The sequence below is a fragment of the Choloepus didactylus genome, chromosome 8, assembly GCF_015220235.1.
Source record: "Choloepus didactylus isolate mChoDid1 chromosome 8, mChoDid1.pri, whole genome shotgun sequence".
NCBI classification, from domain to species: domain Eukaryota; kingdom Metazoa; phylum Chordata; class Mammalia; order Pilosa; family Megalonychidae; genus Choloepus; species Choloepus didactylus.
In genome coordinates this window covers 129,086,700-129,114,307 of record NC_051314.1, presented here as the reverse complement: position 1 = coordinate 129,114,307, position 27,608 = coordinate 129,086,700, and the positions used below count along the sequence as shown (strand labels likewise).

General features: G+C 50.8%; 1 protein-coding gene across 5 annotated transcripts in view; it reads left to right on the top strand.

Annotated features, from left to right (window-relative positions):
* Positions 1 to 27,608, top strand: part of TSPAN9 (tetraspanin 9) — a 204,299-nt gene that overhangs the window by 59,944 nt on the left and 116,747 nt on the right. For 3 of the 5 annotated variants that reach the window (XM_037846280.1, XM_037846281.1, XM_037846282.1), the window contains exon 3: positions 6,232 to 6,341. The gene's annotated coding sequence lies outside the window, so the exon portion shown is untranslated. Of the gene's footprint in view, positions 1 to 1,298; positions 1,395 to 6,231; positions 6,342 to 23,785; positions 23,862 to 27,608 lie in introns of those variants that run through there. The other 2 variants (XM_037846283.1, XM_037846284.1) reach the window with 2 other exon arrangements.

Here is a 27,608-nt window from a genome sequence, read left to right as displayed (position 1 = left end):
CTGCCCACTCCCGCGTCTGCACACTCACCTGGCCCTCTTCTCTGGGCTCTCCCTGCTCCCCACTTTCTTTCCTCCATTTACCTCCTTCCCATTGCTTCATTTTCCTCTCCACACCTCCTTCCAGGCCCTTCTGTGGCCACTGACCTTGCAGGTGGGGTGGGCCCTGCACTCTGCTGTCTGCACAGCCCCTCCCCTGACCCCATCTCCAGTGCTCTGCCCTGCACAGACAGGAGGCTGCACCCCAGTCCCCAGCTCAGGGCCCAGGGCTGCAGGGTGTGGGTGTCCTGTGCAAGGAGCTTTGGGCCTCTCCCCGACCCGCTCCGTGCACACAGGCTTAGACCCTAGCCCCCTCCCCGGGCCCACACCTGGCCCAAGCTCTCAGTTTTCCCAGCTGTAAATTACCTCCTGCTGCCCCTTGGCATCTTCTCAGGTTTCAGCTTCATGGGTCTTTTTCTTTTTTGGGGGGTGGGGGTGGGGGGTGGTGTGTTCAGGAAGGGATGGAGGCTCAGTTTGTTGTTTCCTCCCTTCATCTGTCTGAGGCCAAGGAGAGAGGAATCTGGCGGTTTTGTTAGTGATCCTTCCGTCCCAGTCTTGGGTGAGCTGTGGTTTTCAGCAGGTGGCTGAACAGGAACCAGTTTTAATTAGATTTCCCCCTTTTCTGTCTACACTTCCCCCTTCCCCTCCACCCCTCACCCATCAGAGGCCAGCCTACACTGTGTCCCCCTGGTGCACTGTGCGTTTTTTTCCTGGAAGTGGCTTTCTCCACAGGGCCTGGCTTTTTGTAGCAGGACAATTTGGGGACAACAGGATTCTTTCAAATTGCCCTATCTTGTCCCTCTTCTTTGGGGGTCCGTAAGGCTCAATCTTCCTTGTGGTCCTCAAATCCCTGTAGCTCCTCAGATGGGTTTTCTCTCCCTTCCCACATGGTGGGTCTGCAGCCCCTCAGCCGACCCCTCAGGCTGTAGATTCTAGCTGGCCCGGTGGGTGCACATCTGCTTTGTGTATCCCTTTAGCTCTGGGTTGTCCACCCACCTGAGAAAAGCCTTTTTTTTTGGGCCATGGATGGGTATCTCAGGGCCAGCCCAAGAGGAAAGAATCACTGAGGCAGCTGCTTAAGGTACCTGTGACCCCTAAGTGCAGAAATGGAGAGTAGGCACTTGGAAGTGGTTCTAGCAATTGACATTGCCCTGCCATTTAACGTTGGTTTGGTGTGTCCTGGGGGGCGCTGGAGGGGGAGACTTGGGCTCTGGTGACTGGAACCAAGGACACTCCCAAGGTATCTTAGCTGAAGCTGAAGGACTTGTCTTGTTGAACGGGGTACAGGAGAGTCACATGGTGTGAGACGTGTCTTTCTGGGATGGCTTGGAGGTAACACACTTGGCCCTTCACCACAGGTAGGTGGGGAGACACTGCTCTCGGCATTCCAAGCTGCCAAAAAGCCCCTCAAAGGAAACCTTTGGGGTTTCTTTGGAGAAGCTGAAGATATTTTTACATTCGGTATGGGAAATTGGAGGGTAGTTTGGGGTGTGTTGTGGCAGGATGTCAGGATGTTTTGGGGTTAGGTGTGGGAGGCCAGAAGGAAGGCTGGAGGTTTACTGGAGGGCAGGTGAATGTTTTGAGGTTCAGTGGGTGAGGACAAAAGGAAATAGTGGATTCCTGGGAAAGGACAGGGGAAAGAATGGGTTCAGTGGTGTGGACCAGTGGAAGTTTGGAGGTTTATGGTAGGAGGCTGAGGGGAAATTTTGGTTTGATTTGGAAGATTAGAAGGAAACGTGGACATATATTGGTGAATGATGAAATGACGTTTCAGGATTTGTTGGGGGAAGGCCAAAGGGAAGCCTTGGGGTGCAGTGGGAGAGGGCCATGGGAAGTTTGGGGGTTCATGGTGGAGGCCAGAGGGGAGTCTGTGGTATTCTGTTCAGGAGGCTCGTGGGGAGCCAGGAGGTTAGTCGATGAGGACCAAGGGGCTTCGGGGTCCTTGTCAAGGGGAAGGTTGGGGTTTGCATTACCTAAGGGGATGTAAGCTTCCAGCAGTCTCTGTCAACTCTCAAATATCCTGTGTCATGAGGAAGCTTAAAAAAATCTCATCCTGTCCACTTAAAACTTGCTCCTCGATACCGAAACTTTCTGTACTAGTTTGAATGTATTATGTCCCCCAAAACGCCATGTTCTTTGATGCAGTCTTGTGTGGGCAGACATTATTGGTGTTGATTGGGTTCTAATTCTTTGAGTGTTTCCATGGAGATGTGCCCCACCCAACTTAGGTGATAACTCTGATTGGATCATTTCCCTGGAGGTGTGGCCCCGCCCATTCAGCATGGGCCTTGATTAGTCTACTGGAGCACTACATAAGCTCAGACAGAAGGAATGAGATTGCCACAGGCAAGAGGGACACTTTGAAGAATGCACAGAAGCTGAGAGAGGAGCTGCAGCTTACAGAGACATTTTGAAGATGGCCTTTGAAAGCAGACTTTTGCTCCAGAGAAGCTAAGAGAGGACAAATGCCCCAAGAGCAACTAGGAGTGACATTTTTGAGGAACTGCAGCCTAGAGAGGAACATCCTGGGAGAAAGCCGTTTTAAAAGCAGAACTCTGGAGCAGACGCCAGCCACTTGCCTTCCCAGCTAACAGAGGTTTTCCGGACGCCATTGGCCATCTTCCAGTGAAGGTACCCGATTGTTGATGCCTTACCTTGGACACTTTATGGCCTTAAGACTGTAACTGTGTAACCAGACAAACCACCTTTATAAAAGCCAATCCATTTCTAGTTTTTTGAATAATGGCAGCATTGGCAATCCGGAACACCTTCTCTCCTCCAGCCTCCCAGCTCTCACCCCACATGGCGGTGTGCCCCATGCCATGTCTCCACTCCTGGCCCAGAGTTGGCCCTCGACAGTCTCACCCCAAATGTCTCTCCCAGCCCCTCTCTCCTTGTTCCCTGGCATGGCGACTGCAGACATCCTGCTGCCTGGGGCATGCCGTCATGGTTCTGGTCTCTGTGCCCACTTTCCCCTTCCTCTCACCCCTCCCCCTGCTCCTCGGAGCCCCACACTCCTTTCCAGGCCCAGAGAAGCAGCGCATCCCCTCCGAGTGGCCTCTCCCTCCTCCGGGCCTCTCGCTTGCTCTTGGCTGGTCCCACAGGTGGAGAGAGCTCTTGTGCTTTTACCTGGCTTTCCAGTGTGCCCTTGTCTATCCACCTAGAGTGTAAGCACTCAGGAGCAGGGCCTGGGTAGCGTCTGGCCTGGCATGTGTCCTAGCTGCTTGGGGCCACTCATCCTTGCCGCTCTCCGTTCTGCCCAGCCCGGCACAGGCCCACTCCATGGACCCTGCAGGCCAGCTCCTGCCTCCCCGCTTGCAGGAGCAGCCCCATGTAAGACCATTCACCTCCTCCGAGGCTTGGACACAAGCATCCCACCCTGCCCTGCTCTGTGGGGAACGGTCAGCCACTTGGGGACACCTACAGCTTCTCTCCTGGTGTTCCGGTTTGCTAATGCTGCCGTTATGCAAAACACCAAAAATGGATTGGCTTTCATAGAGGGGGTTTATTTGGTTACACAGTTACAGTCTTAAGGCCATAAAATGTCCAAGGTAAGGCGTCAGCAATAGGGTATCTTCACTGGAGGAAAGCCACTGGCATCCGGAAAACCTCTGTTAGCTGAGAAGGCACGTGGCTGGTGTCTCCTTGCTCCCAGCTTGCCTTTCAAAATGACGTCCTCCAAAATACCAGCTTTCAAGGGCCGTCTTCAAAATGTCTGTCTCTGTTGCAGCTCTCAGGTCCTTCTGTTTGTGAGCCCCTAGATAAGAAGCCAGTGAACTAAATCAAGGCCCACGCTGAATGGGCGGGGCCACACCTACATGGAAACGTTCAATCAGAGGTCACACCCTAACCAATCAGAGGTCACACCCTAACCTAACCTTTGGTGTGGGCCACATCTCCATGGAAACAACCCGATCCTAATATCCCACGAGATTGGATTAAAAGATCATGGCTTTTTCTTGGGGGATATAATATATCCAAACTGGCACACCTGGGGACCAGTAGCTGTCCCTGTATTTCCCCACTGTGCCCCAAAGCCCACTGTCTTGGTCTGGCCCTTGCTTGGGGCTCTTCCTCACATGGCCGGTGGGTGTATATTGTTTGGCTGCCAGGCGCTGTGCTCGGTGCGCACCATGGCTTTATGCTCGTGGTGAGCCTGCTTGAGGAGGACGCCAAGGCACCGAGAGGAACGTGCCCGTCATCACACACATTTCGGAGTCCGAAAACTGGTGCCCGCTCTGTTCTCCTGCTTCTTAGATGAGGCTACTGGGCTTGGGTGCCCTTACTGGGGACCTGCTACCTGTCCGCCCCACCTTGCCCCAGCCTCTCTTCTGTCATGGAGCACCCCCTCCCTTCCCCTGCCCCTGCCCCCTTCTCTGGCTGGGGGTCCTGGCCCTCCCTTGTCTCCTGCTGTGGGCTGGCCCCCTCCCTAGTTCTCCCTTCCTCCCTCCCCCAAGAAGGGCCAGCCATTCCCAGGCTGGTCCTAGCTGTAGGAAAAGGGCCTTGTGATGAAAGGTGATATATAAATGTAAGGCGATGATTATTTATTTGACAGGGACAGCTGCCTGTGGTAAAGAATGTAATCTAGTAATCCTTTTGTGAAAATCAGATCCGAGGCTCAGCACGCTGCCCGAAACAGCAAAAGGCTGTACCCCCCTCCCCTTGCTGGCGCCCCACCACCACCCTGCTCTTTTTCAAACTTGCTGGTGTTCCCACATTCCTGCACACGTGTGCCCTGGCAGCATGGATGTGTCTGCATGTGGCACACACATACGCACACCCCCTCTTGCTTTTGCTTTTTGTTGTTTTATTAGCATCTTACATAGCCATAATACAACTGTCAATATCAAGAAATTGACATTGATATCATAATGTTCAGTAAACTATACACTTTGTTTGGATTTCACCACTTTCCCCACTAATGCTTATCTCTAGTCCAGGGTCCCACGTAGCATTTAGTTGTTCTGCTTCCTTAGTCCCCTCCTATCCCCAGGTTCTCCCCGACTTGCATGTCCTCGACGGTTTTGAAGAGCATGGGGCAGGTTCTTTGGGTCAGCCCGAGGCTTTCTCATGATTAGGTTGAAGTTATGCATTTTTGGGGAGAATTCCACAGAGCCCATGTGCCCTTCTCAGGATGTCATTTCAAGGGATCCTCGATGTCACCGTGCCTTGATCACTTGGACAAAGTTGCTGCCTGCCATGTTTCTCCACTGGAAGGGACTATTTTTCTTTTTGTAATGAATGAATACTTGAGGGAGATATTTTGAGACCGTGCAAATATCCTGTTTCTCCTCAAACTTCCACCCACTAATTTTAACATCCATCAGTGAGTCTTGCCTGTAATGGTTGTTACAGTGGTATTTACTTGGTAGCAGGCTTTTTTTTTTTTTGTTAAAGTAACATTTTATTGTAGTATCATATATACAACTCCAAATTTCCTATTGTAACTCTTTTCAAGTGAACGGTTCAGTGGTATTAATTACACTCACAATATCGTGCTACCATCATCAACATCCATTACCCAAACTTTTCCATCCCCTCAGAGAGTGACTCTGTAGCCCATAAGCTATGACTCCTTCTTTCCCTCAACCCCCCCCCGCCCCCGATGGTAGCTTTTCTATTTCCCTCATTCCTTCTACATTTATTTTGATTTCTCCTGTTAGGAAGAGAGCTATTCCTTCTCCCCATTTATTTTTTATTCAATTAACTATTTTTATCATTCTGGACTCATGGGTACTCATTTTATTCTGTGGATTATAATTCGATGCCCCAGTTATTTTATTGCTCAAATTGTTTCAGCGTTGGTGATCGGAAGCTCCTTGAGTTTGATTCCTGTGCCATTTTGACAGGCACCTTTTTTGAGCACCTTCTTATTTTTCTGGCACCATAAGACGTTCCAGACTCATATTTTTCCCACCCCGGCCCTGTAATCAATTGTTTCTCCAAGGTGCCCTGGTTCTCTTCATTGGTGAATGGTGCTTAGAAACCAAGATCTGGGCGCCAGGTGTGTTTATTGCTACTGGGTTGTCACTGCTTCTGGAGCTTCTCAGGGAACAGAGGTGGGGAACGTGTGTGTGTACGCATGCCAGCTCACCTAGACACATGCATCTCTGTTTATTTCTGTTGCTCTTTATCTGTGTCTATATTTTAAATATGAGTTTGTACTGATTCTTTCATTTGCTTTTAATTTGGCAGTTTGGGGGCTGGAAGGAACCTGAGAAATTAAATCCAAATTCTGCGCTCACAGAGGAGGACATAGTGGCCGAGAGCGGTGGGGATCTGGCTGAGGTGACCTGGCCTGGTGGGTAAGTTTGGGGCTGGAGCTGGGGGCTCTGGGTGGCTGGGGTCATATCTCCTCACTGACACAGGTCTCCCTGACTCCGGACCGTCTTTGGGCATGAGGTGGAGTTTTTTGTGGATGTTGCTTTCCTTCCTCTGCACAGACATGCACAGTTTGCCCCAGCTTCTAGCCCAGATAACCCTCCTGTCTCACTCCTGGGGCCCTGGGCTGGGCTTGTACCCATGAGAGGTGAAAGCGAAAGTCTCAGTATAATGTTAACCCCTGGTCAGGCACCTCTTCAGTAAAGTTTGTATGTGGGCCAAATTAAGACCCAAAAGGATTACATTTTAACCAAAATCCAGTGATAGTACTTATGGCCCTTCCCTGTTCCCCCAAACCTTCATGTTACAGGGAAAATCTGCTCCTCAAATTGTGTTTCTTAGCCCTTAACATGACTTCAAATCTGCCTTCCTTTGCCTCTTTGCTTAGCTTGAGGTCACCATCTAGAAAATGCTCCTTGTTTTCATGTATCATGTTCATCAAATTCAGGGCTCCTTTTCCTTGCTCCCCTCCTCCATGTGATCACCCCGCCCGCTGAGCAGCCCTGGCATCCCTGGGCAGGCACCATGTCTGCCCACCTTGCCTCCCGCCCGGATGCTGAGGCCCTTCAGCAGGCTCCGTGCGAGCCCTTGGCTGAGCACCCAGGATGCCTTGCACCTGCCTCCAGACTCTGGGAAGCATCCCCACCGCTCACAGCCCACTCCCCACTCCCCCCACCGGGTCTCCCCTGACTGTGCCGGGCCACAGCACCCTTGCTCTCTGCTGTTCACTTAGCAGTGCTCTCGTGTGGAAAGTCACCTTTTCATGAGGACCTGTCTTCACCTACCTGACTCGACTGAGAGCTCTTCCAGGGCAGGGGTCATACCTTGGCTTCTTTGTTGACCCCACTGTGCCTGGCACCTAGTAGGTGCTCAGCTGGGGTTCCTTATGGGTTTTCTCCTCCTTTATACCTGGGCAGAGGAATACCCATGTCAACACATTGTGCTGAGTTGGGAGCTGAAGATTCCCGAGTACGTATGGGGAAACTGAGTCCCAGGAGAAGCGTTGCATGCTCATCACCCCTGTGCCCCAATAGCGCTTATGGGGTGAGGTCAGGAGTGGGGGCCAGGTGTCCTCAGCCTCCCATGGGTTGTCTGCCAAGATCGTGCCGTCCTGCTCTTCCTTCCCTCTCTGACCAGATGGCAGGAGGAAGGCGTGGCTGGCATCGGCCTCGGCGATGTACGACCACATGGGGCTCAGAGCAGAGTGGGCTCAGGCTGTCAGGGGTGTCAGGCTGGGAAATCGGAAATGAAGGGCCTGGTGCTGAGGCCAGCCTCTCCTCCCCCCAGGGCAGTGTTCCGAAGTCACCTGTGGTGGATTTCATTACCATGGGCGTGGGGGAGGAAAGGCCTCTTGGCAGGCTGAAGGGACAGATGGGCTGCCGGCTCTGGGCCCGGCCCTGGGAGCGAGCTACAGGACGCTCGGGGCTTGGTGGGGGGCTTCCGTCTTCAAGCTCCTGCTGGCACAGTCAGGAAAGACTTTTCTCCACTTGGAGAGTGTGTGCCCCCAAGCCAGCCTGTGTCCCTCTTGGGTCTTGTCTTCTCCGCCGTGAAAGGAGAAGCTGGTCAAGATGACCTTGGAGGACTCCCTCGGCCCTGCCACCGGCTGGATTTAGGACCTGTGCTCGTGGGGAGTGCTGGCTGGGGTTGGGGCGATGGCCGAGGGCCAGGGATTGGAGCCCATTTGAGGAGGACTGCTTCCCCGAGATGTCTCAGGGGCCTTGGGGAGCTGAGGAGGGGCCGAGGTCAGGAAGACCTCTTCATAGTGACCTCTGAAAAGGCAGAAAGAGGACTTGTCTTTCTCCACAGTCTCTTGACGTATTTGCTGAGCATTTGCTATGTGCTGGGCACTGTGCTAGTGCTAGGAAAACAGCTGTGAGCAAGGCAGGCAACGTCACTGCTTTCCTAAGCCTGTGACCTTCTCTAACTGAGGAAGACAGAGAGCAGACAGACAAGTGCATGAGAAATTAAGTGCACTTGGAATACGTTCAGATGCCTCCATGCACTCTGCCCATCTTCCTTGATTCTCTCTTCTCTGTTCCCTCCTCTTCTTCCTCTTTCCTCCTCCTTGTCCTCCTCTACTTGTTTTGTCTCCGTGGCCTTTCTTCACCTCCCCAATGCCAAGACTTTTCTGGCATTCTGAGCTCCTTCAGGCCAGAAATTTAGAAGCTCTGGGTTGTGACCCTCCTGCTTACATGTGCACAGAGTTCCCTGGGGGGAGAGAGTGGCTGTGCCTTGCTCTTCTGTCTATTGCCCATGGACTCCATGGCCTTGGAGGGATGTAATAGGAAGAGTCTAGGCTTTAGAGTCAGGTTATCTGGGTTTGTGTTCAGATTGTGCCATGTACTGGCTCATGCAAGTTGCTTACCTTCTCTGAGCCTTAGTTTCCTCATCTGGAAAATGGGCCCAGCCCCACTACCTAGCAGCACTTCTGGGGGGGACCAAATGAGACTATTTTAGGGGGGAAGTAACTTGGTGGCCCCTTGAATATAGTAGGTGCCCCAGCCCTCCTAACTTCCCCTGCATTTGAGTTTGCAGCTGGATATTTTTGCACCTGGGTTGGAGGCAGGGGAGCCCTGGCCCTCTTGCAAGTCATAATTCAGCCTGAAAGCTGCGTGGGCATTGGAGGGGCTGCCAGGCAGCAGGAGGGGGCAGCACTCCTGCTCCAGCAAAGGTGCAGACCTGAGCTGGGAAAGGCCAGGGGTCCACCAGGGGCTGGGGAGAATGACAAGCGTCCCATACATCCCAAAAATGTAGTGTGGTGACAGCTGTCTGCTGCATCCTGCTGGGTGCTGGAGCCAAGGAGAGAAGGACTGGGTGTGGGGACCCTCATTCGGGGGCTTGGCCCGAGTTGGAGGGCCTGCTGGAGCCACCGGCCTGCTGGCGTCTCCACAGAAGCAATGGGAAATGGTTTCACCCCCTCTGGCTCCCTATCGCCTTCCAGGTCCTGTTTGAACCATCTGGGCCTGTCCTGCCCCTAAGGCTAGAGCATCTTCTGGGGAAGCACTGCAATGATGGGAATTTCTGTTCAACACTGTCCAATCCGGTGATCCATAACCATATGTGAGCACTGGACATTGGAAATGTGGCCAGTGCATCTGAAGAACTGAATTTTTGATTTTATTTAATTATGACGAATTACAAATTAAATTTAAATAGTTGCGTATGGCTAGTGGCCATCATTTTGGATATTGTGATTGTAAACCAACAGTTTTACTTGCAAAGTTGCCACCTGCTGGTGGGTCATCACGGTGTAAGGTGTGCTATGAGTGAGTAATTATTTTTAAGTCAGAAAGTCCTGCACATTAGGAATGGTGTGTGTGTGTGTGTGTCAAGGATTGGGCTGGCACTTGCAGGTCTGATCTAGGCATGTTGGACATTGGGCGTAGAGTCTGGAGAAGGGAGTCAGAGGAGAGAGATCTCAAGGCTCCACATATCTGGGAGTCGGTGGAGAACCAGGGAAGGTATTTTGAGCAGCAGCGGGTGAAGAGATACATCCCAAGGTTATTGGGCAAAAGGCTGAATTCATTCTATGGAAGCTGGAATAGACCGACGAGACCGTGTAGGTTAGCCGCTCATTGTACAAATGAGGAAACTGAGGCCCCGCATGTGGTGGGCACCTGCAAGGGACGAGGACATGGAACCTCTAACTTCTAAGGACTACCCTGCATAGTAGATATTATGATCCTTGTTTTTCAGACAAGGCAACCAGAAATCAAAGTCACAAAGCTTTGTAGTGGAACCAAGATTTGATCCTAATTTGTGACAGATCCGCATCTGCTGTCCCTCAGACCATCACTCCCCCCTGCTGGGTCATTGCATCACCTTCCACCCCCTTGGGCGGGCGTCAGGATTTGGGGCTCCCTCCTCCGGCCCCCCTGGCCTGTGGGTCCGCCCGAGGTGGTGGTGTGGACCCTGGGGCCACGTGGGTGGGGGTTGTGGCTTGGAGGGGTGGGAGATGCTTGCAGGGTGAGTGGCCGGTGGCTGCGTGGGGCTGCCTGCTCTGGGCCTGGGCCCTGTGCCCACACGGCTGAGTGGCCCTGCTATTTGGAATCCAGAGCCACCTGCCTGCTGAAAAGGACCAGAGAGCCAGGGAGGAAGGTCAGAGTGGAGCCGAATGTGAACATTCCTCTCAGTTAACGAGATGTGCACCCAGGAGACCCGGCTCCGTCCTTCTCTGCAGCCCTGGCGGGTCCCGGCCCGGGTTGGGGGAGGCCCTCTCTCCGTCCAGCTGTTATCCACCCCCTCCTCGCTGCTGCAGCTGTCCCAGCTCCATCAATCTCCTCCAAGGCTGGGTGGAGGAAGGGGGTGCGGAGAAGGGGGGGCTCGGGCGGGTCTGGCCAGCGTAACTTTGGCTCCTGCCACTAAGGAAGTGTCTCAGTGCTGAGGGAGGGGGCTCAGGGTGGCGTCTGACCCTCCCAGCCCCCTGCCAGCTCCAGGGTGCTTGTAGTGGTGGGTGGTCAGCTTAGCTTTCAGCCTCTCGGCATTTGGATCTCTGGGAGGGTGCTCTTACTGAAAAGAATAGAAAAAGTCACATTCTTCCTTCATCTCCATTTGCGAGTCTGAACCCTTCTAACTCTATGCCATACTTGGTGCTTCTTAGCCTCGCTGTAATTTTCATGAATGAGCAAAAGAATGGATCCTCACCTACCTGGAGGATAGAGAGATGGGGAGCGGCCTGAGAGGAAGGGGGTGGGGGCTCCGTTCCTGGATGTAGGTGAGACTCAGGACTGGGAGTTGGGGCAGGTTAGCCTTGAAAGCACATGTGTGTCCTGTCCTCTGAGCCCGGGCACGGGGAGCAGAGACGCTGGCTCTGGCATCAGCAATATCTGCGGTCAAAGGCACGTCTAGCCTTGCTCCTTCTTTTTTCTGCAATCGGCTGAGTCCTTCAGGGCTCTATGTGCCCTGCATTCTTCAGGAGCTAAAGGGGAGAGATGGAAAGAGGGAGGGTAGTGTTCTTGCTTGCATTACCCGCAGTTGGCCCATCTACAGAAAGGGGAGGAGCACTGCCACCCAGTCTCAGTGCAACAGGTGAGAGCATCACGGCATAAAGAGTTGTTTTGAGCTCTTTGGAAAAAAAAAAGCCTCTAGGAGAGAGTCACTTTACTTTGTTTTTATTTCTTAGCTTCATCCGGTCCCAATGCGGGACTGAATGGGTGTTAGCCAAGTTGTATACATCAGTGATTCCAAACCTGGCTTTGAGTTAGAGACATCTGGGGAGCTTTTCAATTATTCAGACTCCTGGGCCCCCATCCCAGATTTTCAGAGCCTGAAAGTCTGGGAGTGGGTCAGGAATCTGTATTTTGAAAAGCTTTCCAGATAATTTCAATGCAAAGTTAGGTTTGGGAGGGTCCAAATCTTGCACCTTTGAGGAGAAATCATCTGGCGAACAGAAATTCCCAAGTACTTCTTTCTGCAGCATGCCTGCCTTGGAGGAGCATTTGTTCATTCATTCATTCAGCCTGACAGCCAACGTTTAATGAGTGTCTGTGGTGTGCGGGGCGCAGTTCTAGGCCGAGGGGTGCAAGTCTAATTGGGTGGCGTGTCCTTTCTTCGGAAGTGTACAGTTTAGACAAGAACAGCAGCTCCTTCATCCTAGGGAGAAAGGCAGCCTGCTGGAGGTACTAGTGGGGGCGGGTTTCATTTTGCCAGGGCTCCGAGGGCCGTGACTCAGACTCCTTGTTCTGTTCCAGGCCCTCTGCCAGAAACAAGGGCTGACTGACTCTTTCTATGTAGATTTGAGCAGGAAGGGTCCCCTGCCAGCCCCTAGGTCATCCCCTTGTTCTTACAAAGGGGCAGCTGCTGCCCAGAGAGAGATTAAAGACTTGACTGAGGCCACCCAGGGAGCCAATGCTTTGCTTATTTATTTATTGGGGGTAGGGTGTTTATTTTGGAAGAACCGCGTCCTGAAACCCCAAGGGCAGTGCGGTGTGGCAGGGCCCTGGAGGACAGAGGTGGTGTCAGCATTCCCTCCAGCCATGACAGAGCCCTGTGACTCCCGGGTGTCTTGTCTGCAGGGTGAGAATAAAGCACCCACTTTGCCGCTGCTTCTTAGAATTAGAGACGCCACATGCTTGGTCTGTGCAGGGAGCTCACGAAAGGTTAGTTTCTTCTCCACCATTCCATCTGATTTATTAAGCGAGGACAGCAAGTTTTTCAGGTATCAGGTTTTCTGAGCCCTCCTTCCAGTTGGGGATTGCCCTAGGCTAATTCCCGCTTTGGGGCTGACTTCAGGGTGCCGAGTTCCAGGCAGCGCAGGAGGATGCACGCTGCCTGCCCTTGCCGCAGGCTGCACCCGAGCTGGCCTCGGGGAGTCCAGCTCCCCTCCTCTGCCTTTTAACGCAATACTCCCCGCCCAGCCCCATGCAAATTGCTAGAGCGCTCCGAATGCCTGCTTTCTCAGGAAGGCTCCTTCATCCAGGCCTTTGTCCTTCCGCTCCACATTAAACTCTGTCCACATTTTTTCCCAATGAAGTTCTTCCTCCCCCTGCACGGTCCCCAGCCTCCAGCCGGCTTCTCTAGCCAGGGACACAACTGGATTGCAGTTGCTAGCACTTCCTGGAGATCAGGTCCCTGAAGAGCTGTTAAAAGTCCAGGAGTATTTCTGGCCACCTTTCCATGTGGTTTGTAGAGGCTGGTGTGGCCTGTGTGCTGTCACATGCCTGCAGAACTTGCATGTATACATGTGCGTGTGTGTATGTGTGTGCACGTGTGTATGTTTGTATATGCATGTGTTTGCATGCATATGATTATATGTGTGTGCGTGCACGTATTCGCTTTAAGGGACTCTGGTATTGTATTACCTATGTCACTAGTTTCTGGCTGCCAGTTTCCATTTCTTAAATGGATTTTCTGATTACAGGCTCTGGAGGGCTCCCCTCCACCGCACGCAATTGGGCACGGAGCCGTTGTGGGGTGGATTTGGGTAATGGCTGGGCTGCATTCCTCCCATTCTTTTCTCACAGGAAAAAGTGCCTGGAAATAACCCTGTGCTGGGGATTGCTTACAGGATGGCAGGGGGTGGCTGCCTGTCACCAGCCTTCACATTTGGTGTACTCTTGGGCCCCCTCCAGCCATTCCCTGCCACCTCCCCTGGGAGGCAGATGCTGCCAGCTGAGCAGGCACCCGGGATTGCAAATGTCCCTCAGCCAGATGATTTAGTGACTGACCGGCTCGGCCGCCTGCTGTCCACCCGGCTGTGTCAGGACTGAGGCCCCCAGTCCCAGGGACTTCCTCTGTTCATCCCAGATATCGATCAGGATAGGGCAGTAATGAATTGGATTTCTGTCTCTGTTTCTCTTTCTCCCAACCCCCCTTTTTAAAAACTAAGCCAGTCTTTGGAATTGAAGAGTAAAAGCCCAACAATCAAGCGTAAGTGAATTTCTTTGCAAATGGGCCGCCCGGCTGGATTCGGGGTGTCATCTGGCTGCTTGCTCAGACAATCTCAGAGGAGGTTTTCCTCCTCCAGCTCTCTTTTCCGTTCCCGTGGGGAATTAGTCACAGGAAATCTCTCCCTGAGGAGTCTGGTTAGATTGGAAACTGCACGTTGGAAAGTTTCTCTTTCTGTCTTCAAAGGCACCAGCTTTCCATTGTGGTTTAAATAATGCAGCTGCCACCTCACCCTCGCCGCCCGGGCTCGGGGACGGCACCCTGGGGTCTGCCCCTTGGTGGCCCGCTGACCCTCGGTGCCCAGTTTGGGTCTGATGCCCTGGTGGGCTGGGATTTGGCGTCCTGCTGGCCCCTTCCTTTTAGAAGGCCTTTTGGCCCTCCTTCTGTCCTTCTGACACTCCTGCCTCCCGGACAAGCAGCCTTTTTCCTAGACCTGGATCTGGAGTCCCCAGCTTGAGACACAATGAAATGTGTATGGAAAACAAAAGAATGAAGACTGCTGGTGGCTGTTTCCAGCCTCGAGGCGTCGGGGTCTCTTTTCCTCATGCTGCACCACAGGGCAGGGGCTCAAGGTCCCCCGTAGAGTTCAGAGGCAGAACTGGGTCCCACACATGTGAAGGATGGGGACCCCAGAATGATGCTCAGTGAGGAAGGCTGAGCCTCCTTTGTGGTGTAGGGGATCTGCTGAGTGTGTGGGTGACTTGGGGGGTGGGGTGGCAGGGAGCGCCTTTTGTGAAGTTCCCCAACTCTCCACACTGATTTGTGACAAAACCTTCCCCCTGTGCCGACCCGCTGTGGGACTCTTGGAAGGTCCCGAGCAAAGAAGGCTTTGTCCACCTCACCCTCATCGTCAACTGTTTTGGGATTGTGTTAGCTTATTTCAGGGTCAGGAGCAGGCTGGGGCATGTAAAAGTGAAGTGTGTACGTAATGCTGTACAATAAGAGTACAAATCACAGGAATAGGATAAAAAAAAACAAAACCCAAGCACCTCACAAACCTGCCATCACACCACCACAATAAATCAGCTTTCCATTTTCCATGATGCCTTCCAGTCGGTATTTACTTGCAGATATTATTTTTTCATGGTTGCAGTCATAATGTATAATTTTGCATTTCTATTTGCATTGTTTAATATTCTCCCACAAGCCACTTAATCATCCCAATTAGATTTTTAAATGGCTTCATAGACATTGTCAAGGATTTATCCGTTTTCCCATTGCTGAACATTTAGTTTGTTCACAGTTTTTAATTTGCCTAAATAGTAGTGCAGGAAGATACATTAATATAGGTTTCTGTATTATATTATCACATTATATGTATATTTCTCCCCTTTTGTATGTTTTCCTTAGGACAATTCCAGAAGCCAGGCATTCTTTCCTAGAATCAAGGGAGAGCACATTCTGGGCTGTTAAATGCCAACCAGAAGTCAGGTACTTGTGCAGGCATGGGGTTTAGCTGGGATCTTGGTTGGATTCTGTCTTCATACACTGCCCTTGGAAGTGAGTTAGGCAGCTGAGCTCCTGTTGTGCAGGTTGGAGGCTCTGCATCTCGTTGTAGCCTCCTGGCCTGGGTGCATAGATTCAACTGTGGTGTTCACTCATTAAAGCATTCCTAAATGCACCTCCCCTCATCCGACCACATCGAAAGCAAGAAAACAGCTCTCCTTCTCACCCTCGAGGGGCTTCCCCATTCACTGACACCTCACCATACTTCATGCCAGGCTGTAAACTCAGGTGAGTGAAATGGGCCAGGGCGGAGGGTCTGGGACAAATCGAAACCACCTCCCCCACCCCCCACCCCCACCTCCCCAATCCGAGGTCATGTCTGCCATTCGGGCCAGCAGATGGTTGCTGGGCCTAAATGCAAGCCTCATGTTGCCAGATCTTCATTTTCCTGATATTCATGTAAAATCTCCTGATTTGAAATATTGGCAAGTAATAATAAAAAAAACATTTAAAACATGGCACCGACCAAACAAAACACATCTGTGGACTGGATTTGGTCTGGGGGTACTAGTTTGTGACCCCCATCCCTCTTTTATGTATTTTGAGTAAGGCATTGTGTTGGAAACTTTGGGGGATACAAAGAAACATAAACCTGTAAAATTAAAAATCATGGGGGAGTCAGACTTGCACACAAAACTACAATAGGAAGCATCATCTGACGGGTGACAGAAGTGAGACTGAAGACACACTGGGAATGTCTGGGCAGGGGCACTTGACTCTGAGGTTTTGGGGAAAGTGGCAGTGAGGGGGCCGCTCCTGGACAAGTTACGAGAACAAATCAAGATGTCAGGAGGTAGCTGTTCTCTGTGTCCTCATTCCAATCACAGTGATGGGCAGGGGGCTGGCGGGGGACAGCGGTCTCACGGTAGGAGAACTTATCACCATGTTCTAGTCCCTTTGCAGAGGCCTTTGAGAAGAGCCAGGCCTGGAACTAGAGAAAGGATAGAAGCACCAAGTTATAACTGGGGATATTGGATTAGGCGGGGGTCGATTAAATTTACTTTCCTCCATTTCCCCAGCCTCATGGTGCGGGAGATTGTGCCCCTTGGGCAGGAGGCAAGTCTTTATGGTCAGCACACTGGAGGCAGACTGCCAGCCTCCCCCTGTCGCCTCTCTCCTCAAGGGCTGATACTGGGGAGTTCGTCCGAGTTCTTTGACCTCCCCAGGAGAGAGAAGGGGCTTGAAGACGCCAGTGTCTCTCCACAGTTCCCCAGATGACAGCCGTGACGCACGAGCTTAGGAGGCTTAGGAAATATGACTTGCTAGGAACTACAGACCCCATATTATTTATTATTTATTAAAAAAGACAAAGCTTTCCTGAGCTGGGAGCTTTCGGATCACTGACAATGTCAGGTCCAATTTTCCTCCGCTAATAACAGGTCGATGTCCTTCCCAGCTGGTGTCAGGAGCATCACGGTGTTTGTCGAGGTGTACTTTTGACTTTTGGTGGCTGCCTGAGAGGAAGGGGAAACGGTGTGGAAGTATGGAAAGGATGTGCCATGCCCGGGAATTCCAGGAACTCATAGGTGCCTTCTGGGTGCGGGCCCCATATCCTCTGGGGTAACCGGCACCATAGGGTTAGGGAGAGTGAGGGGCGGGAGGTGGGGCCCGAGGTTAGGAGGCAGCGGGCTGATGGACGCGTGCACCGTCTTCCTCATACGAAAAGCAGCCTGCACCAGCGCTTGGGGTTGGGGTCAGGTGGGGCTTGGGATTGGTTTCTAAGGGTGGAATGCAACCGGGGACCTAGAGCATGGTGCAGGAGCAGTGGACAGGGCTGGAGGATGGCTGGGGTGCTCGGGGGCTTGAGTATCTGTGATACGATGAGCACATTTCCCTTGCAGTATTGAGCCTGAATTCTCCCCACTGAGCCCCTTAGTGGGCAGGCGAGGGAGGGACGGCAGGTTTTATTATTTCCGCTGATTCAGGCAGCGCAGCGTAGTTTTGAATGTGGCTTTGGAAATTTGACAGATCTGGGTTCAAGTGCAATTTTGTGACCTTGACTAACCTGTTTGACCTCTGAAGCCCAGTTTCTCCATCCGTAAAATGGGGAGAGTAATACTTACCTCTTAGGGCTTTTTGTAAGGGCTGAAATAGTCCTAAAATAGTCCTTGGCACATGGTAGATCCTGCATAATTAATAGCAGGTGCTGTTGTTGGCAGTGCCACCTAAGAAACTGAGACCTGGGGAGGTTAAGTGTCTTGCTTGAGGTTACAAAGCTGGTAAGTGACACAGCCGGGGCTTGAACTCGAGTTTCCTGGCTTCATTCTCTGTGTACCTGGGCTCTCCCTTCCCCGACCCCAGCTAGGCTGCTGCTCAATAGACGCTATGTCCAGCTGGCACGTCACAGGCAGGCAGGATGCATTTATGCCTGATTTGTAAGTTCCGGGCTGTGTCCCTGCATTAGCTATGATTATAGGGTGCTGACGGAGCAGCACACCCTGATAAAAATGATGAACAACAATGTACTTGGGCTTTTGTTCCCTGGGCAGCTTCACTGTCTCCTCTCTCCTTCCCCATCCTTCCCTTTATTGCCTCAAAAAAAAAAAAAAAAAAACCAAAAACAAACAAACAAAAAAAACCAAGAAATGGAAAGGATGAGGGGCTGTCAGCATTGGATCACAACATGGGCTGCAGCAGTTACCACCCTCCCCTAGTCTATGAATGCCTCATATAAAACAAAAACTGTTGAAGTGTTCACCTACCTGGTCTTCCTTTTCCGCTAGTCTATTTGCTAGTCTATCTATGTGGAATCACTTTTTCCCAGTACCCCTCAGATCAAGTCATTCTCCTGTTCTATAACCTTCAGTGGCTCCCTGTTACTTATTTGGAGTCCACACTTCTAAGCATAGCATGCCAGGCTTTCCAGATCTGACCTCAGTCTACCTTTGCTTTGTTGTCCCCGTACAGTTCCTTGCATAAAGCATATGCTTCTGCTGCACTGGCCAACTTGCTATTTCCTGAACAGGCCTGGAAATTACCTGCTTCTGTGCCTTGGGTCACGTGGCTCCTTTTGCTTGGAAAGCGTTCACCCTGGTGGAATTAAGCCCATTCTTCAAGGATTAGCTGAAGTGCCAACTCTTTGCAAACCACATCTTATTCAGGAACATGCTCCTACATTGCCTGGCACATAACAGATAGGGAATTGAAGTTGGATTCATTCTTTGCCCCTCTGCTTCTCAGTGTGCTGGCCTCCTCCAGGGCCTCCTCTGAGCTTTGCTGCCTGCCTCTCTTTTCCCACAAGCCATGGAGCTTATTTAATTGCACATGATCTAAGTTCTTAAACATTTTTATTTTTAAGCTTAAAATTCTCTTCCTCTTCTCTTCATTGTCTGTTTCAGCTTATGAGCTCCTGAGGGTGAGGTGGCAGAATGGTGTAGTGGAAAGAGCACTGGACTGGGAGTTCTAGCCCCAGCTCTGCCTCTAACCAACTGGGATTCTGGGCAAGTAGCTCCCCTTTTTTGGGTTTTACTCTCCCATCTGTAAAGCAAGGGATTGGACTATCTGATTTCTAGACTTTTTGGATAGGGCTTTAAAAAACAGTTTTATTGAGATAGAATCCACATACCATAAAATTCAACCATTTAAAGTATACAACTTAGAGGTGTTAGTATATTCAAAGAGTTGTACAACTAACACCACAATTTAGTTTTTGAACATTTTTGTCACCTCAAAAGAAACCTCATACCTGTTAGCAGTCAATCCCATTTCCCCTAAACTCCCCCAGCCCCTGCAACCACTGACCTATGTTCTCTGTCTCTAGATTCTGGACTTTGCCGATTCTGGACTTTTCATATAAATAGAATCATACAGTGTGGTCTTACACTTAGCCTCTTACACTGAGTATAATGTTTTCAAGGTTCATCCATGTTGTAGCCTGTATTGGTACTTCGTTCCCTTTTTATAGCTGAATAATATTCCATTGCGTGTATATACCACATTTTGTTTATTCATTCATCAGTTGGTGGATGTTTGGGTTGTTTCCACCTTTTGGCTATTATGAATGCTGTTACGAACATTCATGTACATGTTTTCCTGTGGATATACATTTTATATGTATATTTCTATGTATATTATATTCTTCCTAGGGGTGGAATTGCCAGGCATCTGATAACTCTATATGTTTAGCATTTTGAGGACCTGCCAGAGTGTTTTCCAAAGTGGCTGCACTATTTTACATTCTTCCCAGCAATGAGTGAGGGTTCCAATTTCTACACATCCTTGCCAGCACGTATTTTTGTCTTTTTGATTCTAATTATGCTAATAGGGATGAAGTGGTGTCTCACTGTGGTTTTGATTTGCATTTCCCTGATGATGGATGATGTTGAGCATCTGTTCATATTCTTATTGGTCACTTCTAGAATTTCTTTGGAGATATCCCTATTCAAATCCTTTGCCCACTTATAATTGAGTTATTTGTCTTTTTTATTGTTGAGCTGTAAAGCTTCTTTACATGTTCTGGATAGAGGCCCCCTGTCAGGTTATGACTTGCAAAATGTTTCTCCCATTCTGCAGGTTGTCTTCTCAGTTTCTGGGTGGTATTGCTTACAGCACAAAAGTTTTAATTTTGATAAAGTCCAATTTATTATTTTTTTTAATTGCCTGCGCTTTTGGTGACATATTTAAGAATCCACTGCCAAATCCAAGCTCAGAAGATTTACTCCTATGTTTTCTTCCAAGAGTTTTATGGTTTTAGGTCTTACAGTTAGGTTTTTGATTCATTTTGTGTTCCTATTTGTATATGGTGTGAGATTGGGATCCAACTTCATTTTTGGCATGTGGACACCCAGATGTCCTGGCAGCGCTGTCGAAGTGGATGGGATCTTGCTGGCCACGTGGAGCAGCCCACCCTTGAAGAGGAGGTGCTGGCAGCATCTGGCATGGGCCGGGCCTGATGAGCTGCCCTCAGCTGTCCCTCCTTTCTCTGCCCACAGCACCAACAGGCAGCAACCCAGCCCCTGCTTGACAGTCCCTTGTGTTGAAATTATGTCATTCTGTATTTGCTTATCTTGCTGTTTGCAACTCCCAGAATGGTGTTTTGTGCAGCTGGATGCTAAATAATTGGTTCTGGGGACAGTGAAGGTCAGAGTGGGAGGGTGTGGGCTTCCATCGTAGCAGGGTATCCTGGCTCAGAGCCTGGCTGGAACCACATTGGAGCCTTCTAGGGCCCCCAGCCCAGCTGATGAGGCTCTTGCAAGCTCTTGATGGGGTGGGGGAGAAGAGTGACAGCCGGGACCAGTGGTGATGAATATTTGTGGGGGTGGGGGTGGGGGGTGAGGGCATTTCCAGCTTTCTGGATCCTTCAACTCAACCCTATTCCCAGGCCAGAGGAGGCCGTTTTCTTTCCCTTTGGCACTTTCGCAGCAGCCCTAATAGGTCCCCTGGGTGGATTTAAGGGAAGTTGTGAGACAAGTGATGGTTATGTAGGCTCCAGGCTCCAGGACCCCTTCCCTCCCCAGGCCTTCTCCAAGGGTTAAAGCACCATGTCTCCCACCATGGGGGCTGAGCAGAGTCGAGGCCCTGGGCAGCCTGCTGGGTGGTGTACCAGGGAAGGGCAACGGGGACCCCAGAGGTCATAGGCCTACACCTTCCTCTACTGCTGACAGTTGGCAAAGGAAAGAGTCTTGCTGGTATTGGTGAATCTCTCTAGGAGAGCCCAGCTCTCCTCTCCAGCTTATTCCCTTCCCCTTCCGTGCTTCCTGGTTCCAGCCAATGCGGTCCCCTCCCATGCTTGTTAGGGCTGCCCAGTGCTGTAGCCCAGAACCTTGAAACTGCCTGGCACACAGTGGCTTCTATAAGTAGTTGGTGAATGACTGAATGCTTTTCCACCTTGAGCTCAAGCCGCTCCTTCCGGCTTATTCCCCACCACCCCCTGGTTGTCTTCAAAAGCCTACCAGCCGTCCAAGGTTGAGTTGAAATAGCTTGTTCATGAAGCCACTGCTGAATATGGTGATCTCTTCTTCTTTTCATCTTCTCTGTGTTTTTGTCTCGACCCTCGTTTGGCCATTTCCCACACCCTGCCCTGTGCTAAATTATTTGAGTGCGTGTGTCTTAATCCCAGAATGGAAAAACCGTGTCCGGGATAGGGGCTTTGACCTTCTCATTTGGGTTCTACTCCATTTCTCCTCCCTCCACTCCACCACACCTAGCGTGGGGTTTTTCCAGACACTTGGCATTCAATAAAGCCTGCTTGCTTGCAGCGGCCAGGGCACAGATGGTTGGTGCTGGCTCTCTGCATTGCAGGTAAGCATTCGGCCTGCAGCTGTATGCTGTCCGGGGGGCTGCCCTGGGTTTCAGGTCCTGGAGAAGGATGTCTCTACCAGAGGCAGATGCACTGTGTGGCCTTCCCTGTCCACTGTGTATAATTTACATATCTCTGCGTAGTTAGCATCAATGCTCCCGCATTACCAAGGTATTATTCTTGACTCCTGGCTGGAAGAGTTGGAGGATACAGAGAATCTCTGTGTGAGCTGCTGCCTGTGGATATTAGACTCACCTGCTATCATTAATGTAGCATCTGGATTTCTTCCTCTGGTTAGTTAGGGAGCTCTTCTCTGTTGGCTTCTCTTTGGAGCTGCCCATCACCCCCCCCCCCCCCACAGTTCCTGACCTGGGAGGTGGGACCCAGTGGGGCGGGAGGGCTGGAGGGAAGCAGGGGGGCCACCCAGAATGCTGAGCTGTCAAGATCCTTTTTTGGAAGACTGGCACCCACGTTTGAGGGTTCACTGGGTACAAAGTCCATAATGGGATAAAAGGGGAGGAAGGAAATGATGGTGATGCTTTATGTCCTGTCTTAGAGAATGCTCAGTTCTCACACCAAGCCCGGGAGAGGTTTTGATCTCTATTTTCAAACACAGGGTCTGGGTGCAGAAAGGGAAGACTGAGTTTAGCAGCAGAGCCAGGAGGGAAGTTGACACTCTGGGAAGCTTTAATCAGGAAGAGACTCCATATCTTCCACACAGTGGGCCTTTGAGATGTGTTTGTCATATCAACCAAGAGCAGGCATTTAAGAAATAGTAGTTGATTTGCAGTAAAAGCACAGTTTTCTGGGTTCCATGCCCATTGCACTCTGGCCTCCTTCGTTCTTCTCTGACTCGGTTTCTTCTCTTCCCCACAGGGATAGCCACTCTCTCTGGCCCTCGCACTTGTCCCTGGCCTGGACGAGAGAACAACACCGAGAGGTTTCTGTATCGAGGAGATTCAGAGTGTTTGTCCTGGGAATCAGTGTGGCCTAGTGGTGGGTTGGCAGATACTTAACTGCCAACCCGTCCCCCTCACTCGAGGTGGATACTGATCTCAGCATTCTCCCTTCTGCACCTGGGATCAGCCTACTAGTCCTTCTCAATGTGGCGCTCCAGGTCGCCACCACCAGTGGGTCAAGGTGGCCTTTGCAATGGCAAGTGGGTCTCTTCTTGGGTATGGTGAAAAGAGCATTAGAGGGTCAGAGGTCCTAGCTTTGAATCCTGGCCTCTCCTTTCTGCCCTGCGACCTTGGGAGAATCCCTTGACATTTCTGAGCCTCGAATTTAATGATTCCGCGGGTCCCTTTAGCCCTGCAGTTCTAGGATTCTGTGCTCCCCTTGCTTGGGAGGGAGAGGTTCTCATCTTGTGGCCTGGCCACAGAGGGTTAGGATTAACCTCCAGGGTCAGCGAGCTCGCCGAGCTCAGGAAATGCCTCTCTGGTTCTGTATTTGGTCCAGAGACAGGTGGTGGAACCTGGAGGAGGGGAAGTTCACGACAGCCATGGGGCTGGGGGAAGGGAGGCCCAACTCAGCTTCCTGTTTTCCTGCTGGAATGAAGGTCTTTCAGGCCTGAGGCCTCGGTGCATTTAGATCTTAGCAAAAGAGCTGGACCCCAAGAATTAATTCCTCCCAAGTCAAGTACTTGGCCCTTAGCAGTATGGCTCACTCTCCCTGCTTTGGGTGGGAGGTGGAGGACTGGCAGATTGGGTTTGCTGAGAGTCACGGTTTACTCATTCATCTTTTGTTAATTTCTATGAGATGCCAGTTCCTTGGCCACGTGCTGCTGTATGGCCTTCGCAACACGGCCTGCAGAAAATTATTTCCTTGGAGCCATCACTCCCCATGCTCTCTTGTTAGGTAAGGGAGTCCAGAGATACTTTTAAAGTGCTAGTGAATCAGCTCTGTTGTTGCCATCGCAAAGCAGAGCAAGGGTCATGGAGCATTTCTCTCCATTATTCAGAAGGAGATACTGAGGCCCAAAGAGAGTCGTGAGCAAAGGAGTGATTCTGCCCTCAGTGGGGGAGGGAATTTCCTGTGGGTGGAAACTCTCGGGGATGTGGGGAATCTCAGTAGTTGTGTTTGCCAGGCGCCTGGGAGATTAACCACCGAGCAGAGGTTTTATTTAGGATGGCGCCTAGAATTCGCAGCCTGCCCGAGTCCTCACCATCGCTGGTGCTGCTGAGCTCCCAGGGGTGTCTTAACTCTCCCACAGAATCTGTGTGTTGGCCGTGCTTGAAGACAGCCCCACGCGATGGACAGTCCTGAAGGAAGAAAATCAGCACCAGGCTCAGACAAGGCTTATTTTTTTTCCCAGGTGTGTGGACCTGAATGCTTTCGCTTGACAGGCTGGGAAGGAAAGTGGCTGGGGCTCAGGAGTTATAGCCCATCTCTGCGCTCTAATTTGGTCACTTGTAATACAGCAGATGCAGTAATTTGGCAGTCCTGATCCCTCTTGATTAAAATGGTTGAAATAAGGACCTAACATAGGGAAGGCGCAGGATTTTAATAATATTCAAGCAGTATTAACTAGTGTGAGCCTAAAGTATATTGCAATTTTTTTCATTAACTTCAATTTAGTTGACATTTATATTTTAATTTGTAATGGGCTTAGTTCTTGAAAGCAGTAACACTGCCTTTCTTTAAACAAATGTTCCATATTTTGTACTTTTCATTAATTTGGGAAGGATTTCTTATTACTGATTAATGAGGTTTTGCTATGAATAGGGTCAAAACATCATGCTACCTAGAGCTGGAAGGTTTCTTAGAAATTCTCTTATATTCCTCATTTTAGAGATGAAAAAACACTAGTTATTGCACATGCTTACAGATGATTGGTGATTTCTTTTCCATGAACAGCCTTGTCCTTTTTTATGAAAGGTGTTCAGGAGTGACCAAGTGGACAGGAATGGGAAAATTTTCTAACCTTTTATATATAACATTCATGCATAAAAGTGCAGGTTTCACAGCATATACCCAGCATCCCAGAAACCCCCTCATTTCCCCTTCCAGCCGCTACCGCCCATTGAGGGTAACCACTGTTCTGACATCTAATAGTGTAGATTAGTTTTTAAAACTTCCTGTTAGTGGCATCATATATAATGTGCTCTTTTGTGCCTGGCTTCTTTTGTTCAGCATTATGTATCTAAGATTCATCCTTGCTGCTGCAAGTCGCTGTTGTTTATTAATTTTCATTTTTGCATATTGATTTTCCATTCCACGATTGATCTGTCCATGGCTACTATTGATGGACATTTGGGTAGTTTCCAGATTTGGCATATTTTTAAGTAATGCTTCTGTGAACATTCTGGTACTTCTTTCTCATCAAAATCCATTTCTGTTGGGTTTCTAGCGAAAAGCAAAATTGCTGAGACATAGGTTATGGGTGTGTTCCTCTTTTGTAGATATTGCCAAACAGTTATCCCAAGCGGTTGAACCAATCTAGATTCCTCCTGCAGTGTAGGAGTTCTGGATTGTCCATGTTTGAGCCAGCACTTGGTATTTTCTGTTGTTTTGCTTTAGCCATTCTGGTGTGCGTGTAGTGGTATCTCACTGTGGGTTTGATACCACTGTAGTGGTATCACCAGTGAGTTGAGCACCAGGACTTCGAGTCTTGACTGGGTCTCTGTTCTTCTCTCAAGGAAGCTACCCTATGCCAGCCAATGAGGACTCTATTAGGTTTCCTACAGCTGTTCCAACAGAGTACCACAACCTGGGGTCTTAGCCAAAATTGATTATCTCACTGTTCTGGAGGCTAGACGTCCAAAGCCAAGGTGTCAGCAGGATCCTGCTGCTCCTGAAGTCTGTCGGGGAGGGCCTGTTCCATGCCTCTCTCCTGGCTCCTGGTGGTGGCTTCCAGCAATCTGTGGTGTTCTTTGCCTCGGTTGTCATGTGGCCTTCTCTCCTGTGTCTGTCTCCCTGTGTCCCCTTCTTATAAAGATGTGAGTCATATTGGATTAGGGCCCTCTATGCTCTGGTTTGGTCTCATCTTAATTAATCACGTCTTCAAAGACTCTATTTCCAAATAAAGTCACATTTGCAGGACCAGGGCTTAGGACCTGAACATGTCTTTTTGGGAGCAATAATTCAACAAGGACCCAGAGGAGTGACATGTTTTAGGAGTGATAGGTAAACATGTGACTTGATCACATTATTGGTCAGCTTAGTGTAGGCTAAGCTGTAGGCCCGTTGAGGTTGGAGCTGCATCTCACATTCTTTCCCACCTTCATGGTTAGGAGAGTGCGAGGCACGTAGGTGCTTATGCAGATGTGGGGGGATCGACTTGGGGTTCAGCATGAGAGGGATGATGCAGATGGCTGGGGTGGACGTGGGGCCTGGAGCTATGATGGGCTAGATTTGGGGGATGCATAGGCCTCTCTAATGCCACTCCAAGCCCAGGAAGGTGCCACCTGAGTGTTATGAGCACGGCCGCCCGTGGTCTCTGCAAGCTTGGGGTGATGGGTTGGGAGCAGCCGGGGACCTGGGACGCAGGGGCTGGGGCTGACTGAGTTTCCCGCAGGGGCCTTGGCTGGCATCACCTTGGCAGGGGCTGGGGCCTCTTACACTGGACCTGCCACACCCCGATCTGGGGCAGAGTATGTTCACTTGCATTGAGCCCTCCTGGGCCCCTGTCCCAGGCTCCTGTGGGAGCTCCAGGCCCGATTCTGCCAGGGTCAGGTCTCAGGCACATACCCTTGGGGGAGTGAAGTCAGCAGGGGCTGCAGGCCTCTGTGGATGGAGGCAGGGTCTGTGATGATTCCCTAACTGCGTGTGGTCTCGGAGCCAGGGAGCTGCGGGGAGCAGCCCTCGTGTCATACATTCTGTACCAAAAAGTGCTACGGAAGCCCAGGCTTGAGGACCGCCCTACGCCATGTAACTCAGACCCCTGCAAGGCATGGGTAGCATCTACCATTCTCAGCAAAGAACTGTTCGTTTTCTTCTTTACCACCAGAAAAATCTCTATCCCTCTACACTGCACCAGCTCCTTCCAGGTACTTCAAATCTAATTAGTTGACAAGGTTTTCATAACATTTGCCCTCTGGCCCTCTTCTTTCTGCCTCCTTCAGTTCAAAACTGAAAGGGAGAGCCAGCATATACGCGTTCCCCTGAGGTGGCAGGTGCTCCCCAGCCCTGCCTGAAGTTGCTCACAGTCCAGCACACAGCACAGAAATCGGGGACCCAGCGCTGAGTGTCCGAGTGGGAAGAGGAGAATGTCACCTGCTGGGAGGTGCCCAAGCAAGGGGAGAGCATACGTCTGTCTCTATTGCCCCACCCCTGCTGCATTCCCCTTCCTCTCTCTATCCTTTTTCAGACTGGGAATCATTATCACTTGCCCATGAAGCAGGTTCTGGGTGGGAAGGATTTGGTAAATCTCAGTCTCGCCCCAGGCCAAGCCCTGTCCCCCTGGGAGGCCATGACGACTCCCTACCCCTTCTCTCCTCTGTGCAGCGCTCAGTGAAGGACTTGCTGAGCAAATGAATGAATAAGATGTGCGCTTTGTCGGGCCCACCTCCTCTCCTGGCCCGCATCGGTGTGCAGATGGATGAGCTCAAGTCTGGACGTGACTCAGGAGGAAGGTAGTGGGGAAATAGAAGGTGGTGATCTCATGTGGCATTAAATGGAGCTGGGAACATGAAGTGTATGTTCGCTTATCTTCTTGTCATTTCCCTCCTCTTTCCAGCCCCACTGGCAACAGTCTGCCTGGGTGGGATTCTTGATGGAGTGCAGTCAGAGACGAGAAAGCTGGCCCCATTTTCACTTGCTCATGAGTTTTCGCTGCCTATTCCAGCTTCGAGACTGGGAACACCGTAGAGCGGGCAGGGCCTTTATTGCATGATCTGGCTTCCCTCTCTGTAACGTGCTCTGCCTTCCTCCTGAATGAGCAGAGCACCCGGTTGTTTAGTGGGTTGGGGCCAGGTTAGCCTCAAGGCAGGGGAGGGTTCTGTTGAGAGGACCCTGCTCTGGAACTCCCGTTCATGTGGCTCTGTGGAAAGACCTTTGACCCACAATTGAGGGGCCCCGACTTCCAGTTCTGACTCAGACTGGAGTTTGATATCCTTGGGCA